Genomic DNA, 13,067 nt, shown 5'->3' with positions numbered 1-13,067 from the left:
TATCAGTAGCTGCCAGGTAAGTCTTATAATTATTTTCGTTATTTTCTTGGGTCAGGTACTCTCAGTTTCTTATTAGTGTCTAAAATCCTGGGGCACCTGGGTGACTCAGTTGAGTGACAGTCTCTTGGTTTCGGCTCGGGTTGTGATATTGGGGTCATGGGAGCCCAGCATAAGGCTCCATGACTGGCACAAAATCTACCTGTCCCTCTCCCTCTGCTCCTCCCCTACTTGTTCTCTCTCCCTCTCTCTCTCTCTCTCAAATAAATAAAGAAATAAAATCTTTAGGGACACCTGGGTGGCTCAGGAGTTGAGCGTCTGCCTTTGGCTCAGGTTGTGATCCCAGGAGTCGGGATCGAGTCCCACATTGGGCTCTCTGCGAGGAGCCTGTTTCTCCCTCTATGTCTCTGCCTCTCTTTCTGTGTCTCTCATGAATAAAATCTTAAAAAAAGAAAGAGAAAGAAAGAAAGAAAGAAAGAAAGAAAGAAAGAAAGAAAGAAAGAAAGAAAGAAAAAGAAAATCTTTAAAAAAAGAAAATCCTTAATCTGACAATCCCAAGACACTCTATATTTTGCAGTCCCCAGCAAGTCCCTTTCTGCTTCAACTAAATTGATTTGATTTTTATCTTCTACATATAATCTTGTCATTCCCACACTTTGTCTTCATATCCTATTGTCTTCCTCTGGAATCTGCATTATGATTTCCCCCTAGTTTGTGTTTATCACTCTTTATGATTTATCCCACACCAAGCAAATCATTCTATTATTCAGTTTTTTTAAACTGATCACATATTTGCTTTATGGCATATACTTTTATAATTTTCAGTGCAAGTTTTTATTTTTTTTCCAACTGGAAATAATAGCTTTTCAATACAGGGATTATGTTGGTTCGAAGTTACAGTCATTGAAAAGTTGAAAAAAGTTTTAAATATGTGACAACCTTGTTTAAAGAATAACTTTTTTTTCCCTTTTGATGTCCACAGCCATGCCATCATTTGTTAGATGAGAATGTGAGTCAACACAATAATGATGAATGAATGTACAGCTTTTTGTAAAGTCAAAGAAGCAACCCTGTGAGGCTAGGCTATTATTCAGCAGTGTTGGGAGTTTTCTCTTCTAATTTCAGGTAAGGTATGATTTTTATGTGGCCTATATTTCTGGAATTGGGCAATTTGTTCCAGATGGAGCTTTTATGGCTATGGTTTGCTAGGATATATTGCTGTCCTTGCAGATCATTCATTCACTGATAAACTGAATTGACTTTCCCATGTATTTAACTCAGTTTTTCATTGTGATATAGTGAGAAAACACTGGATTTGGAGTCACTAAACTTAGGTGTAAGTACTTGCTCTGCTACTTACCTTATGTGTGACCTTGAGCAAATACTTTAGCCTCTCTAAATTTTAATTGCTTTATCTGCAAATGAAAAAAAATCCTACAATGCCTATTTCACAGGGTTGTTGCCAAAGATAAATTAGATAACATGTGAAAATCCCATGTGATTTATAAAGCACCATCCAAATGTAAAGGATTATTTATATTTTTTAATTTATTAAGGAGTAAACAGCTTCTTTTAGGGAAAATTTTCTTTCTTCTACCTAAAAACCATATTATATTTTTCTGTTTTTTTTTTTAACTAAGAAAGATATGATTAGTATTTTTAAAAAAATAATATTAGAAATGAAAAGAAAAAAAGAGAATTCATTTTTCTTTGAATTCTTTTCAGCCATATATTTTACTCATTTTCTCTGTTATCCTCATTCCTTCTATGTTATGGTATCCTGTCTTTTTGGAGATATTCAGTAACATCTTGCTAATTTTTTTTTTTTTATTCTGATTGAATTCTTGGCTTCAGGGCTAGTTCTACCCAGTTGAACAAACCTGTCTATTTTTACATTCTTTTCTCTTTATAACATTTTTTGCTGTAAATCATATTCCATCTATCGGTCAATCACACAACCAATACTTACGTACCTATTAGGTGAAAGTCACTCTTCTGTTATTAACTTAAATTTTAAAAATGTATAATATCTGTTTTGGATTTCATTTATTCAGATAAGAAACAATGTTAGTCATCTCCTAAATGCAAGGTATCACGGTCATATAGAAATGGTTCCTATTCTCAAGAAGTCGTCATATTATTCCAGCAGATGATGTAGAAACAACCTCAATAATAAAATTGTGAAGGGATGCTTGGGTGGCTCAGCAGTTGAGCATCTGCCTTCTGCGCAGGGCCTGATCCTGGAGTCCTGAGACAGAGTGCCACATCGGGCTCCCTGCATGGAGCCTGCTTCTCCCTCTGCCTGTGTTTCTGCCTCTCTCTCTGTATCTCTGAATAATGAATAATAAATAAAAATAATGAAATTGTGGATATGGAGAGGGGAAATGAAGTATTTACAAAGAAGGGATCATTCGTGAGTTGCCTCAAATGAAGGAAGACTATTTAATGCAAAGTACTTTCAGTAATACCAAATAAGGGACAGGTAGGGTTAGGAAGGGGGAAATAGCTAGGGGGCTATGAGATCAGCCTCACAAAAATCCCCAAAATGTGGAGATGAAAGGAAACCAGAGATAAACAGAACATACTGCCCTAGGTGTCAGAGGTGGGATCCTGTTATAACAGCTGCCTGTGACCAATGGAGAATTACCAAACCCTAAGAGGGAAATGGGCCATTAAAGATGTTATCATTAGTCTTTACTCAAGATGTTAAAAGGATTTAGATTTCCTGGTTGGCTTTCAATAAAAGCAACCCTACAAGCCCCAGAAGCAACCTTGTCCGGACCCCTCTCAGTCCTGAGAGCTTTCTCTATAACCTCACTTAATAAAAATTCCATTGCTTTACTCACTCTCCTTTGTCCACAAGAATCTCACTCTCCTGCTTCAACAGAAGATTCTGATTTTTATTTAGAAAATATTTAGGAATAATATTATGACACTACTTTGGAAGGGGATTTATCTATTGCTGTGTAACAAATTAGGGTAGGTAGTGGAAGTCCACTTTATCTCTTCCATATACTATCGATTAGAAGTGAGTCACTAGGGGTGCATGGCTGGCTCAGTCAGGGGAGCAGGTGACTCTTGATCTCAGGGTCATGAGTTTGAGCCCCACATTGAGTAAGTCACTAAGTCCAACCCACATGTCCAGGGAGGGGAATCAGGCTCCACATGTTGAAGAGAGAAGTATTGAATAGTTGCAGACATATTTTTATTTATTTATTGCACACAGCTGGCTGGCATACTAGGTCCTTTATGCAGTTGAATTTTATAAGGTGACACCAGGTTAAGTTCCAATTTGAGTGCCTCCATCTCCTTCCCCTGAATCCTGGCTGCCAGAGACGGAAGGGGTTTGGAGTAGAGTGCTTGGCTTCACTAGTTTCAGATAGTTCCAGATCTTTTCCAATAGGTCATCAAAATTCCAGTGGTGATGGGTAGAAATGGGTACACAGTAAGGTACCTTATACATGATATCCAATTCCTTAATGGAAATCCGATCAATCTTATTCAACACATAGATTCAGGGGTTATAAACTCTATTTCCTTCTATCATGTTGATGAGGTCGTCTGCTGTGGCATCACTACACAAAGTCACATCAGCTTTGTGAATTTTGTATTCAACCAGAATGCTTTTAATGGTCTCAGCATCCAGTGCACTCTGAGGCAAGTGGCTGTAAGATTGATGCCTCATTTTTCCTTGTTCTTCTTAAAGCCAATGGTGCGGGGTTTGCTGTTCAAGCGAATGCCAAAGACTTCTAGATCATTTTCACTCACGTTTTTACATCCCAATGGTTTCAGGACATCCAGAACAATCAGGATCAAGTCACATGTTCAGGCCTCTGCAATGATTTGATGGTCTCTACCTTTCCCATCTTTGACACCCTCAGTGATACCTGGAAGACCCAAGAGCTGGATCTTGGCATCTTTGTATCTGATGACACCAGGCACAGTGGTCAGATTAGTGAACTCATAGGCTGCCACCTCAGAATATACCCCTGCCAGGTTATTAAGCAGTGTTGACTTCCCCACTGATGGAAAACTCACAAACCCAATTCAATCATCACCTGTCTTGGTCACATCAAAACCTTCTCCTGGCCTACCACCACCACCACCTTTTGGGGTAATGAGTTCTCTATGTAGCTTAGCAAAGTGAGCCTTGAACAGCTCTGGGTGATGTGCTGTGGCCTTGTTCTTTTGAGTCTGAGCCATCTTGGGTTCAGTCTCTGTGATCTTGGCTAAGGTGCTGCCCATGGTGGCGAGTCACTGAGACGTGGGGGGAGCATAGTGGCCTCTGCCCAGATTGTAGGAATGTTTTTAAACCACTGTACTCTGCCCTCCAGCCAAAAATCGGTTACATTCTTTTTAGCTGCAACATATACTCATTTGCTCCCAGATCTTCTCCACAAAGACTCATAATTTACAGCATCAGCTTAAAGTCTAGGATCTCACCATCTATATTATACCTAGGTAGAGATGAGGCTCCTCTGGTGTTATTCCTCAAATATTGTTGTTCTTGACCTGAAGACCTATGAACCAAAGAAACAAGTTATTTGCCCCACAAATGCTGAACACACAGTGATGGGGCAGGCATAGAATAAGTGCTATAAATACTCTCGTTCAGAAAGAGGGAAAACAGGAGGTTTATAAGGAGCCACAGGTCCATAGAAATTCCATTTTATAGAATAGCACTAGTTGGTATTCCCTTGGGAATCAAGGCCTAAGAATCATTCTCCACACCTCTTGGCCTGCATTCTGGTCTCTTGGTTTCACCTTCAGAGTCATCTTCCCTTTCCGTGAAAGGTAGCCCACACTTGTAGTTGAGTAGTCTTATAAGCCTGTTTCCTGCAAGAAGTTTGGGAACCCAAAGATCTCTTTTGATTTTGTACTATGTTGTTCCTTTTAGTCCATGCTGGTGGTATTTCCTGCCATATAATTCTCTGTAAAATTTGTGGGTCTCCTGTGATTCTTGTTGAGGGTTCATCCTTTTGACAAAAGTCATGCCTCTGAATGTTTGAGATATGCCCATTTTTACTTAGGCTTCTGCTGAGACTGCTGAGAGAACAGATCTCAAGCTTCTTAGAAGCCTCATTTGCTAACTATAAGGTTCTCTGAAGCAACTCCCGACTTCTTTTTGAGGTTCAGTAAAAGGCTTTTATATCCATTCCCTCAGCTTTACCAGTTTTTCTTTACCAATTTTTCTGAGTGTCCTGGGTTTGCTGTATAACTAGGGACATTTCTTTAATTTTAGTATAGTTCACCATCTGGAGAGGTTGGGAATTTTCAAAACCAGCAAGTCCTGCCTGGTTCCTTTGTGTTTAACAGTCCTTTTCTGAGTTTACTTCTCTTCTCTCATATTTGGTTATAATCAATCAGAAAAAAGAACAGGTGGCCCCCTCAAAACTACTTCTGGAGATATCTAGTCTTAGCTAGATAATCCAGTTCATTGGCACATTTTCTACTTTCCATGTAACTGCATGTAACAGTGTCTGGTAAACTTTCTGCCACCACATAACAAGGATTCCCTGTCCTCTAGCCTCCAATAACATGTTTCTTACTTTCCTTTGAGCCCTTACTAGTAACCTCCTCAAAGGCCATTGAGATTCTGCTAATCCTGTCTTCAAAGGCCATTCAACTTCTTCCTGATTCTTGGTTCCAAAATTTCTTCCACATTTTAGGTTTTTATTACAGTATCATATCACTTCTAGTACTGAAATCACTGTTAGTTATCTATTGCTATATAACAAATTGCCCAATATGTACTAGCTGTAGACAAAAATAAGCATTTATTATTTTTAAATTTCTGCAGGTCAGGAACTCAGCAGTGGCTTAACTAGGCAGTTCTGGCTCAGGGTTTCTCAGGAGGCTGCTGGCAAGATGTTGACCAGAGCTATGTTCACATGAAGGCTCGACTGGGGCTGCAGAATATGTTTCTAAGTGGCTCATTCATGGGGCCGGTGACTTGATGCCGGTTGCTTTGTTGGAGGCTTCCACTCCTTACAGTGTGAGCCTGTTCACAAACTGCATGACTGTCCTCATGACATGACATCCAATCTCATCCCAGGGTGGGCAATCTAGGAAAGCAAGGTGGAAGTGACAATGCCTTTATGATTCAGTGTCAGAAATCACAATCTTTTACTTCTGCCACATTCTATACATTACAAACAATTCACCGTAGACAATCAAAGGGAGGTGAATTAGGCTCCACCCTTTGAAAGGAAGAGTCAAAGAATTTGTAGACAAAAACCACCATAATCTGAATTCTGCTCTTGACCAGTGACTCTTGCAAAATGATCCCCAAGGGAATGTACACACACACACACACACACACACACAGAGAGAGAGAGAGAGAGAGAGAGAGAGAGAGAAATGAAGATGAAGGGATGCCTGGGTGGCTCAGCAGTTAAGTGTCTGTCTTTGGCTTAGGGTGTGATCCTGGAGTCCCGGGATTGAGTCCCTCATCAGGCTTCCTGTGTGGAGCCTGCTTCTCCCTCTGCCTGTGTCTCTGCCTCTCTCTGTGTGTCTCTCATGAATAATAAAATCCTTAAAAACAAAAAAAGAAGTGAAGATGAAAAAAGGCAAAGATGGAGTTTGACCCCAAACCTCATATATAGGGGAAAAAATTTTAACTGAAGCTAGATGGGTCTGAATTACATAATATAAAAGCAGACCAAAAAGCTCTTAGATTTAATTCCACTCTAAAACTACTTCAGGGAGAAAAAAAGTGGAAGGAGCACCCATAAGAGAAGAGAAAGGGAAGCAGGGAGAGCAGACAGACAAAGATTTCCTTTAATACCTAGAGTTGCTTGCCTCAGCTTTTTCCAAATAGGGTAATAGCTCCACGGTTGCTACTGTGTTAAAGAGAAAATATGGAAAAAGAGAAAGATGATGGGGGATTCTTAGGGCAGCCATAGTTTTCTTATTATTCCAGGCCTCTGATAGAAAAGACCCAACGTATATATCATATAATATTTAATTAGCAAAGTGGCTACCCAGTAGTATAGTGGCCGGCCAATATAATGCCCTTAAAACTGACCAGATCATGGCAGCAGATCTCTCTTCTTTCGTAGTGTAAGAAGGGGCAGAAGGTTGGGGGGTAAGATTAACATTTCCTTATTTTTTCATTTTTTTTATCCTATTAATCTAGTTGACTTAACACACTTGTGGTCAATCTAGAGTGTGGCCATGGCTCTCATGGGGGAAAGATTAGCAGCACATTTAGGCAAGCCCCATTCATTCCTTTGTGGGACTTCTTTAGCAACAACAATTGAGAGCTAATATAAGGGGAGTCTGGGCCCCAAGTTCCTTTATGAATGTCTCTCAATGTTGCCCCTACAGGTTTCTGAGATGGATTAACTTGTAGATGAAGTTTATCCCAAAGCCACCATATGCCCTAGGCTGAGATTTCATTCCTCAATGAAATCCTTCATTCATTCCTGTCACCTCAGAAATGGTCCACTGCATTTCCCAATGAAACAGAATTATTAAAATAAGTACCATGTAAAAGCATAATGCCAAATACATTTATAGAATAGAAAAATACTCCAAATTTGTTGCCACTATAATAAATTTTAAAAATCCCCCCCTTTTTTAGGGGAGAGGGGCAGAGACACAGGCAGAAGGAGAAGCAGGCTCCCTGTGGGAAACCTGATATGGGACTCGGTCCTGGGCTTCTGGGATCACACCCTGAGCTGAAGGCAGATGCTCAACCACTGAGCCATGCAGGCATCCCTCCAGGGGCTGTTTTGAGTGGTATCTGCCCTGACCTACAGAAGAAACCCCAGCTCCAAATGCCTACTAGCTAGTGGCAATGGCCAAAACAAGCCTCAGGTGGCATGTTTGAGATCCTGAGATACAATAGGTCACAGTTTAACCAGAAAGTTTAAACAGCAGCCTTCCTACTGCATTGTAGAGAATATCTACTTTCAAGCTGGGGTCGAGGGGGGACCCTGCAGCCCACAGCACTCCTTGACTGAGCCAATCCTACACTGAGGGTCTGTCATTTGCAACATCCCATTTCCACATAGCTATTTCCATTTAATCATGACGCCTGGTTGCAATTCAGAAACCCAAGTCACTAGATGAGAAAAGGGAAAGGAAATAGAAAGACCTGAGCTGAAAGAAAGCAGATGCTCAACCACTGAGCCACCCAGATGCCCCCAGAATGATATTTCTCTTAACTCATCTCCAAATCCTTAGCACAAAAGAGCCAGGAAACCTCTGTTTCTCCTTTTTGGAGCCACAGAATATGCTGAATGCTTTGCATCAGCTCTATAACAAGCCAGTGCTCAGCTACTCCAGGCAGGAAACAGGCCCTTTCCTAATGACCCTGAGTGATCCTCACACCCTGACTGATGGTTCTTCTGGGATTTCCAGCTTTTTTCAGGGTGAAAGAGAGAAGTAGATGGAATATCACCTTTTCCACACCCTTCTTCATCCTTAGGAAAAAGGTAAAATGGAGAACAGACCAAGTATATAACTGTAATTCCTTCCCCAACTCTATTTTCTCCCTCTCTCCATTTCTAGCTCTATTTATACATATGATAAAGGAGGTATTAATATCTAATAGTTTCTGCCAGAAGACTCAATATAGTAAATCACGTGCTGGGTAGTCTAGCACTAACAGACTAGTGAACTTGAAAGGTGAAGGAGGCATCGTGTTCTTGGCAATGAGGTATTAATCAGAATATTTTATACCATCATATGGGATTAATATGAGTGAGTTATGTGACTGATCTAAATTCCTGGGCATGACACTGAAGAACTTCCCTACTCTAAGCACCATCTACTGTATCTGTACCGTTCCTCCACCTGTACTCTCTTTGAGTCATAAGAAGCATCTATTTGCTTACCACACATCATGTTGTTTTTATCAATAGGCAATTTTTTTCAGTGTTTTTCTTCTCCCTAAGACCCCTCTTTCTTTCTCTTCTCCTTTTCTACCACCATGACCATGTTGTTTCCCATGTTTTCCTTATATTCCAAGCTGAGCAGACTACTTCTGCGTATCTTCATTACACTCTAGATTCCACATTGAATGGAGCTTAGATAGTGATCTCCTTGAGGGTGGAAGGCATATCTCTCCTTTATATGTCCCATGCCAAGCACAGTGCCTGGCACAAAATAAGTGTGGAATACAAAATGAACTGAACTGAGTTTCTGAAGTAAACTTAACCATGCCCGAATTGTTCATTGCTCTTGTGAGGACCCCTCTATCTACTATTCTGTTTTTTCTTGGAAGATTCAGTTTGGGAACAGGTCAGTTAAAACTACTTATATCATGTTCTGTCTGTGTGCTCTGATTGCATACCTTTCCCAATAATGTTTTATTTTTATTTTATTTTTTAAAAGATTTTATTTATTCATGAGAGACACAGAGAGAGGAGGAGACACAGGCAGAGGGAGAAGCAGACTCCATGCAGGGAGCCTGATGCAGGACTTGATCCCGGGACTCCAGGATCATGCCCTGGGCTGAAGGCAGGCACTAAATTGCTGAGCCACCCAGGGATCCCCCTCCCAATAATATTTTATAGACAGTAATTATCCTGTCATCATATGATATAGCTTAGTATCACTGTATGATTGAATAGTTTATTTATTGAACTGCTATTTGTCTCAAAGACTCTCTCTCTTTCAAAATAATTCAGCTTTAAAAGATAAAGGGCCTAAAATATCTGTATATGAGCAAAGTCAAGAAAAAGAAGTAGTTGGCTGCTAAATTCCCAACACTGTAATAAGCCAACTTTGACAGCATTGATTTAAAAATTAACCCAAGATAGAGCTTAAAATTAGCTAATCTATAGTTTCTTTAAAACAAATAACCAACAAAGGCACATGAAATGAATGATAAACAAAGATGATCAATGCTATCATATTCATTCTATGTTTTGAGTCTGGGAGAATGGATCCTGGAGTATTTTCTCTTTATAAAGAGGCTGAACCAATTTATGTAGTATGACTGTTATGAGAGAGGCAGTTGCATAGTGGTTTGTGCTACTATGTGCTGGGCACTATACTTAGTTAAATACTTTATTTCATTGCCACATTTAGATCTTACTACCCTCTTGTATTAGGGCTCTCCAGAGAAACAGAACCAATAACATAACCAACCTTATACACATAAGGAATTAACTTACATGATTATGGAGGCTGACAAGTCCCAATATCTGCAGAGTGAGTTGGCAGGCTGTCAACCCAGGAAAACTGATGTGTTGGTATGAATCTGAAGGCAGGAAAGAAGCTGATATCCTAGTTCAAAGGCAGTCTGGCAGGAGGAGTTCTTTCCTACCTGGGAGAAGGTCAAGATTTTTTGTTCTATTCAGGCTTTCAACTGGTTGGACAAAGCCCATCATGTTAGGGTGGGCCATCTGCTTTACTCAGTCTACTGATTAGAAGGTTGACCTCTTCCAAAAACAACATCACAGACACACCCACAATAATGTTTGACCAAATATCTGAGCACCAGTGGTCCAGTCAAGTTGACATATAAAATTAACCATCACACTTATGTAGTAGTAGTTTCCATGTCTATCCTGCTATTTAGATGAGGCAAAAGAGAGAGGTGAGGTAACTTCCTTGTCGCACACAACTGATCAATGGCAGAGATTCAGACCCATTCTTTCTCAATTTCATTATATCATTTACTGAGGTCTGACTGGCCTAAGGAAGGTATTTAAAAAAGAGGACAAGATTTGAAATTTAGACAGACCTTGGTTTTTGTGAGAATTAAATTTAAAAAAATGAATATAAAAGCACTTATCACTGTGATTAGCATGTAGATTCATTATATATAACTAACAGTATTAGTATTGGTGGTAGTAGTAGTAGTAGTAGTAGTATTAAACGGATTATAATATGAACAAACCTTTGTCCTCAGAATACTTGGTTGTAAAAGTGCCAGAATGTACGTTAAGTGAAGATATATTTGACCAATATTTTTCTCTATTCTTTTCCTTGGTTTTGTGATATAAAGATAAAAAATTGTGAGTCACTAGATAGTTAATTTCTCCAACATATCCTCTTGCAAAAAATAACATTACCTTTGGCAGAAATATACCTTATTCCTGCTGATGTCATTAGAAAATGGCAAGGTCAACCAAAATGAGAAATTGACAACATCTCTGTCTTTCCAGTTTTTAATAAGTATTGTCAAAAGAAATAATAATCAGATTTGAACTTGTTTGTCCTTGAAGTGCCTTTTTCTAAAAGGCCTCCTAGCAAATCTAATGTAAGATCAAAGCAGCTGGGGAAAAGTAGAAATCACTTAAATGTACTTCCTTGCTTTATTCTATGGGATAAAAATAAAATACTTATTCACTTTCAGTGACTCAGGCACTGGGGAATTTGCCTCTTTCTTTTCCTAGGGTGTGGGGAATGATGGTAAAGGGAGCTCTAATGAAGTAATAAACCAGATTTTGCAATGTGTAAATAAAATATAGCCTTCTAGGGAATAAATGGTTTTTGAAGACTTTGTCCCCCCAGACCCTTCACCTCATTTCTAGGGCAAAACTCCAAGCAAAATTGAAATTAGTTGTATATTTTCTTCTTCTTTTTCTTCTGCCATGGGGCCTCCTGTCTTCCATCCAAAATCCTCATGTTCTTTCATCTCCACATTTTGTGTTCTCAGCAAAGGATGTGATAAACTCACAGCCATTAAGATACAAGGATTTGTAAGAATTATTGTGCTCTTTTTGCCCATCCTCTTTAGAATTTAACAAGCTTCATAACTTAAAAAGCTTTAATTTTAAGCATCAATGCGATTGAGGAGGCATTTACTATAAACAGAGGGACCTTGCTGAAGTTGCTGAAATCAGAATATGTAGAGAATAGGCTCTCTCTGCTTTCCTAGATATTAAGGGCAACCTTGCTGTTTTCTCATCTTCTCTCTAATGTGGGCTCTAATTCCAGCCACACTAATCACTGTGCTAATCTCCCTTATCTGATTACTTAAAAAAAAAGATTTTATTTATTTATTTGACTGAAAGAGAGTGCACAAGCAGAGGGAGCAGAGGGGAAGAGCAGGCTCCCTGCTGAGCAGGGATTCCCAAATTGGGACTCGATCCCAGGACCTTGGGATCATGACCTGAGCTGAAGGCAGATGCCTAACTTGACTGAGCCATCCACGCGCCCTCCTTACGTGATTCCTACTAGTGCTCTCCTCATTCTGTCTCTGTACAATGTGGCAGTGCTGTTGTCTCCATTCAGAATGCCTTCCTCTACCCTCTCAGGCAACCCATGCCCCTTACTTTACATGAGCCCAACTAAATCAAAATTCTCCATTCAAGGTATAAAGTACCTGAGGAAAGGAACCATCTTCTAAAGAAGCAATTACGAAAGAGTATAAGATAATATACCACTACTAGCCATTTGTGCATGTGCTGGGGATAGTCATGAGTAAACATCATCTTGACCCCCACCAAGGAACTTACCTTCTTATCAGGGACACAGATAAACAGAAAAGTAATACACAGTGAAGATGATGCAGTAGTAGCAAAAGGCACGGGGCATTATGGGAGCAGAAAAGAAAGTACCAATCTGTGAGGGTGCATTGTTGTCACGTGGGTAGCCCAGAGAAACTGCATTATCTCAGCAATTGTGACACACAATTGCCACACAGTTTAGTTTTTCTAGCTTTGCCAAGTAACTACTACATCATGGTGGGGCAGAGCGGGGGAGAAAAGAGAAACCTTTTAATGTAGTAGAAACAATGAAAACACATATCAGAAGAAATGTTTCTAGCACGCAGTGGTCAGATCCTGAGCATGATCAGATGCTAGTAGCTCCCCTTGTCACTGTCTCACACTGGATGAAGGAAGGGGCCGCTGAGTCACTTTCCTGATCACGCGCACTGGGCTTTCTTCCCCCTGGTGTGGAAAGGTGCCCACTGCAGATTCTCTCATGCCATGGAGCCAGATCCTCCCAACTGGAAAACAAGCTATATTTCGTATATTTTTGCCTGTAGTAACAACCATATGAAGGATGTTTAAATTCCTAAGGTGATGGGAGATTATAGAGAGCAGTGATTAAGAACTAGCCTGCTTCGGTTTGAGTCTAGGTTCCACAACTTTGATGGTTTGATT

General features: G+C 39.9%; 1 pseudogene; it reads right to left on the bottom strand.

Moving 5' to 3' along the window:
• Nucleotides 1-2,876: 2,876 nt before the first annotated feature.
• On the bottom strand, nt 2,877-12,549 carry LOC102154819 (annotated as a pseudogene).
• Between the last annotated feature and the right edge of the window lie 518 nt (nt 12,550-13,067).

The sequence above is a fragment of the Canis lupus genome, chromosome 6 (assembly GCF_011100685.1).
Source record: "Canis lupus familiaris isolate Mischka breed German Shepherd chromosome 6, alternate assembly UU_Cfam_GSD_1.0, whole genome shotgun sequence".
NCBI classification, from domain to species: Eukaryota; Metazoa; Chordata; class Mammalia; order Carnivora; family Canidae; genus Canis; species Canis lupus.
The sequence above is the reverse complement of the archived record's forward strand: the minus strand, read 5'-3'. Positions and strand labels throughout refer to the sequence as shown.